Raw genomic sequence first — 6,190 nt, forward strand, 5'->3', positions numbered from 1 at the left:
TCTTAGACAAACGAGATAAAGCTTTGTCAACAGTTGGAGATGCCTCCCATTTTTCCCTGTCATCAGAGGGGAAAGGATACGACATGTAAATTCTCTTGGGAATCTGCCATTTCTTATCCGGCGACTCCCAAGCCTTTTCACAAAGAGTATTCATTTCATGAGAGGGGGGAAATTTCACCTCAGGTTTTTTTCCCTTGAACAAGCAAATCCTAGTTTCCTGTACCGCAGGTTCATCAGAAATGTGTAAAACATCTTTTATAGCCACAATCATGTACTGAATACTCTTAACTAAACGTGGATGTAACGCTGCCTCAGTGAAATCGACGTCGGAATCAGAGTCCGTGTCGGTATCAGTATCTACCACCTGAGTAAATGGCCGCTTTTGCGACCCAGATGGGGTCTGAACCTGAGACAAAGCCTCTTCCATGGACTTTTTCCACACCTGGGTCTGTGCCTCAGACTTATCTAATCTCTTTGATAAGGAAGTTACATTCAAGTTTATCGTATTGAGTAATGCTAGCAAATCAGGTGTCGGCTGCGTCGACAGTCCCAACTCTAGCCCCGCATCCGCTCCTCCAATAACCTCCTCCGGTGAATAAGCTTCAGCCTCAGACATGCCGACACGTAGTACCGACACACCACAACACACAGAACGTCCCTGCTAGGTGACAGTCCTACAATAAAGCCCAGATAGAGGACACAGAGGGAGTATGCCAGCTCACACCTCAGCGCCCATATATCGCAAAAAACGATATATGTACCCAGCGCTGCCTAATCACACTATGAAGCACCACCCTGCGGCCCCCCTCTGAAAAAGCACCCCCCGTTACTTGGAGAAGCGTGGAGGTCCCCGCAGCGTCTCTACCCCTCAGCCGCGTGTTGCAGGGAAAATGGCGCTGGTGAGCTGCGGGTCGAAGCTCCGCCCCCTTCCTGGCGCGCTTCGGCCCGCCAAATTCAAAATTGTTTAAAAATGCCGGCGGGGGTCTGTATACGGTGCCGAGGCACCCATAATCTTTGTGCCGCCCTAAGAAAACTCCAGTAACATGCTGCCCAGGGCGCCCCCCCCCCCAGCGCCCTGCACCCAGTGAAATACCGTTGGTGATGTGTGTGGGAGCATGGAGCACAGCGTTACCGCTGTGCTTTACCTTCCGTCACTGAAGTCTTCTGCCGTCCTGAAGTCTTCTGATCTTCTCATACTCACCCGACTTCTGTCTTCTGGCTTCTGTGAGGGGATTGACGGCGTGGCTCCGGGAACAAGCAGCTAGGCGCACCAAGTGATCAAACCCTCTGGAACTAATGGTGTCCAGTAGCCGAGAAGCAGAGCCTTGAAACTCACAGAAGTAGGTCCTGCTTCTCTCCCCTCACTCCCACGCTGCAGGGAGCCTGTAGCCAGCAGGTCTCCCTGAAAATAAAAAACCTAACAAAAAGTCTTTTCTAGAGAAACTCAGTAGAGCTCCCCTAGTGTGCATCCAGTCACTCCTGGGCACAAAGTCTAACTGAGGTCTGAAGGAGGGGCATAGAGGGAGGAGCCAGTTCACACCTAGTCTTAAGTCTTTTTAGTGTGCCCAAGCTCCTGCGGATCCCGTCTATACCCCATGGTCCTTTTGGAGTCCCCTGCATCCTCTAGGACGTAAGAGAAATAGGCGCCCTTGGGGTGTACTTCCTCCCAATAGTAAATAGGATTCAGCAGGAATCTCTAGACATGTATAAATATATATTTGCTCAATATTTTAGAGCATAAAAATCACATTAACATGTTCCATATAAAATGTATTAAAACATAAAAACACAAGCAATGGTACAGAGAATTAAGTATCCATCCTTGACAAATGACACCAAACAATTATACAGAGGACAAGTAGAATAACTTTTACAGACTCCTCCTTATAGCAAGTTTGGAGATTGGTGTGATAAATAGAAAAACCCAACGCGTTTCGTCTTGCTCAAAGACTTCATCAGGGGTATATCTATAATGGTAAAATAATTTATCAGAATATTCCACTAATTATACATGAATAAAAATAAGGGAACATGTCAATAAATGAAAAAGTAAAGAAACATGCAAAACAGAGCTGGACAAAAAAGTGCAAACCTACACCAATCAGGTACACTTATTACAGTAAAGTACTTTCAAATAAGTTGACAATGAGTCAAAAAGGTTAATGATTATGCACAGAAGAAAAGAGAGAAAGAAGAAGAAAGAGAACACCAGAACATGTCATGGAAACTTCATATGACATACCTCGAATGCTTGATAAAATAGGATTTTGGTACTTACCAGGTAAATCCTTTTCTTTGAATCCATAGGGGGCACTGGAGTACTCTTGGGATATGGACGGGCGTAGCCGAACAAAGGCACTGAATATTCAAATTTAGGACTCTCCCCCCCCTCCATATCCCCGAGTACCTCAGTGTACGACCTCAGTGTTTTTTACTGAGCGAACAGGAACGATATAGAGAGGTTGACAATGGAGAATACCTATAACATAACGGACAACACAATGTTGACCCATAACCTTACTGTCAACTAAACAGTTGACACCATAACCGATAGAACTTTATAATTTGAACCAATCGGTGAAAATGTGTTACCATAAGCTCCTCTGAGCTTAATATCAATCAAGTAAAACTTGTTACCCTAAGCTCCCTTGAGCTTAAAACAACCCAGGTAAAACTGCTCTGGGTGGGCGTCCAGTGCCCCCTATGGATTCAAAGAAAAGGATTTACCTGGTAAGTACCAAAATCCTATTTTCTTTATCATCCACTAGGGGTCACTGGAGTACTCTTGGGACGTACCAAAGCTTCCCTCGTGGGCGGGAGAGCTGTTTGATACTTGTAACAGTAGGCAGCCCAAAGCTAGATGCTGATGGCGCCACCATTTATAACGTGTAAACGTGCACAAACATGGTGCACATGAAGGCTATATAGCCGCGTTTTAGACACTCCACGACCCACTGGGTCTGACATTCCCACAGAACCTGTGGGATGAGCTATTACTGACGTAGGCGATTGTAACTTAGCCTTAAGGTAAACCTGACTTGTAGTCATTATTATTACCCAACTGGATAATGTCTGCTAAGAAACTGGCTAACCCCAGTTGGCAGTATCATAGAGAACAAACAACGTATTCATATCACGTACTGTTGACGTCCGGGACATATATAAACGCGTAATGCGTGTACCACATTCAGAATTCTAAAATGTGCTGTCCACACAGGAACCCCTATTGGTATATTGATGTGAAGAATACGAAAGCGTGATTCGTCCGAAGATCTGCTTTGTCATGAGAAAACTCAAATACGGTGCCTTGGAATACAAGGCACCCAAATATGAAAACAAAACCCTTGCCGAAGCCAAGGCTATAAGAAAATTGTTTTCCAAAGTGAGAAACTTAATTCCCATTTGTTGAAAGGGTTCAAAATATGAAAACTGTAAGAAAACTGAACCCAACCTCAAGTCGCCTGGCGCTGTAGGTGGGATAAATAGTCTCTGAACTTTGATGACACCTTGTAGAAAGATGTGTACAGACGCAAATAGAGGCAAACGTCTTTGAAAATAAGTTTACCACACAGATACCTGCACTCTTAGTGCAGATTAACGCAGTTTTCCATGCCACCCCGTTTAACAGAATACGGGTAACTTGAAGGATGATGTTGGAAACTTCCAAGGTTTACAACCTATGTAAGCACACGAAATTTTGTAATAATGAGCTGCCTTAAGCGGCTTACTAGCTCGTAACATGGTTGGTATAACCGATACTGTAATGCTCTATTTCGTAATAATGAGCTGCCTTAAGCGGCTTACTAGCTCGTAACATGGTTAGTATAACCGATACTGTAATGCTCTATTTCTTAAGAGGGCGGTCTGAACCCTCACCCCGTCAGCCGCAGCTGCGGTACATAGATAATAGGTACCTAGGTAACTATGGGTAAACGAACGTTCCCTGATGTAACAGGTTGGACTTATTATGAGCGGGCCAAGATCGTGTGCCAGTATTCCTTTAAAATTCGAGAAGCAAACTTCTCCGAAACCCATGAGATACCACCAGTATGTTGTGACGAACTGTCTTATGATCCGTTTTGGCAACGGAGAGAGCAGTGGAAAATGGTAGAGCCAGATACCCGATGCTGAATGACCACACGAATGTGAGAGACTCCACCGCCACTGCCCTTGTGATCTGTTTTGTACCCATACTGATCTTTTCTAATTGTGGCGAGATGCCATCCTGTATACTTGAGGGTAACCCCCTTCTGTGGACTCACATATGACACACCTGTGGATTTAATGTCCAGTTTTCAGGATCCAAATCCTGACGGGTGAGATCCTCTGTCTAACAGATGTCCACTCACGGAATGATCTCTTGACATTTTCACATAATGGTGTTCTGAGCCATTGAGGATTTGAGTCACATGCCGCATTGCCATGCGGCTTCTTGGTTCTCATGCCGCATTGCCATGCGGCTTCTTGGTTCTCACTGGTTGTTGTGTATGCAACTGCCGTTGCCTTGTTTGACTGCTTAAGGCCAGCGTGAGGCAGGCATCAAAAATTTACATGAAACTCACGGTTGTTCCCCTCCACGGAAATCTTTAGTAAAAGGCGAAAGATTTATTCGTTCTGAAGAGAAACCAGAGTATATCCCTGGTCAGACTGAAAGCGAATCATGTATTGCATTGTAAAATGCACAGAGTTCTAGGACATTTATCGACCGCAATCTGTCGTGTTTTAGAACCTTTGTCGCTGATTTTAACTACAAATCCTGACCCTCTGCGACTGTAGTCCAGAGTATATGCACCCTTGTTCCTCTGTGGGAAACGCGAGTGAAGGGTGGCGAACTAAATTGAAAACACATCTTTATTCTTAATAGGTGAATACACCAATGTACCGCTAGTGTGCGTGTTTTGCACTAATTACTAGATGTACATTTGTTCTTGCTGGTGTAGTAGGTAAAAGTCTTTGATTTACCGTATTTATAATCTTACCTAGGAATTGACATCGTTTAGACGGAATTAGATGCGATTGTTTTCGAACTTGATCTGCTACCGCAGTATACCTTAGTAGCGCAAGTTAGAGGAACTTTGTTGAGACAGAGTTCTTATGTGAGATGAGCTATCATCCCAACATCACTTTGGTAAATACCCAAAGCGATAAGCAACGGTAGACATGAAATGGTTAATGGTTGTGGCGATTTGCAAACGCTAGAACCTGTGATGAACAAACCGGACTGGGTAAATACGCATTGTGAAGATCAAATGCAATTATGCAAATTTTGTGGCTCCAATAAGCAAATACTAACCGCAGAAAATCCATTTTCTAACTGTAGTAAATGACTTGCTGACTGATATTGCGACAGAGCTGTTTGGTTTTGCTCAAACAGAAGGGAATAAGTAACTTTGACTCTGTTGGCGTACTACTGCCTGGTTTATAAACCAGCAAAGACTAAATGACAACCTGCCAACCGTTCGACAGAGACAGTTTTGTACTTTAAGCTGTAAATAGCTGAGACATGTATGAGTTGAAGTCCTGAAACCTCGCAAATGTAACATGTAAAGACACGCTTCCCCAATTGTAAAAGAGGTCATCAAACCACTGGCTTGCTGACTGTAACGTCATGTCGTCAACGTCAGCGTGACTGTTTCTTATAAAGGGATAAAACGCCGTTACAAGTATGCGCTAATGGCTGAATAGCCTAAAGGGATAAAATGCCGTTACAAGTAGATCAAATGTATGAGCAAACAAGCTCTGGCATTGTCGCGCTTAACTAGCGACCATGAAAATAACCGGCGTTAGCAGAAGCTTTACAGATATGCTCTGCAGCTTATTTTAACAGTGATCGGCATGGTTTCATACATAGATTCTAGTGACCCACATGTATCTGTGGTTTTTATAATGTTTGACAGAAACACATATACCAATGGCGGATCGCGTCCTTTTGGAAACGATTATGTATGGTTGTCCAAAACCCCGCACTATCTGCGTGCTGGACTAATGTACCCTTCTCACTTGTAGTTATCGGTGTGAGATTTGACATAGAATCGTGCATTAAATTATAAGACCAGTGAAATAAACACTCTGGTACCCAAAGGAAAATTGGCCCTTTGGAAAGACTGTCTTTTGTTAACGCTGGCGGAGTCATTCCGAGACTCCGATTACCGCTGTTTTAATTTGAATTGCCAATGTTAACAATTTTAGT

At 43.9% G+C, this 6,190-nt stretch overlaps 1 non-coding gene across 1 annotated transcript; it reads right to left on the reverse strand.

Annotated features, from left to right (window-relative positions):
- Positions 1–4,520: 4,520 nt before the first annotated feature.
- LOC134899856 (U5 spliceosomal RNA) lies at positions 4,521–4,634 on the reverse strand. The gene has a single exon (XR_010173406.1). It is a non-coding gene; the product is annotated as a U5 spliceosomal RNA (small nuclear RNA).
- Between the last annotated feature and the right edge of the window lie 1,556 nt (positions 4,635–6,190).

The sequence above is a fragment of the Pseudophryne corroboree genome, chromosome 3 (genome assembly GCF_028390025.1).
Source record: "Pseudophryne corroboree isolate aPseCor3 chromosome 3, aPseCor3.hap2, whole genome shotgun sequence".
Classification (NCBI taxonomy): domain Eukaryota; kingdom Metazoa; phylum Chordata; class Amphibia; order Anura; family Myobatrachidae; genus Pseudophryne; species Pseudophryne corroboree.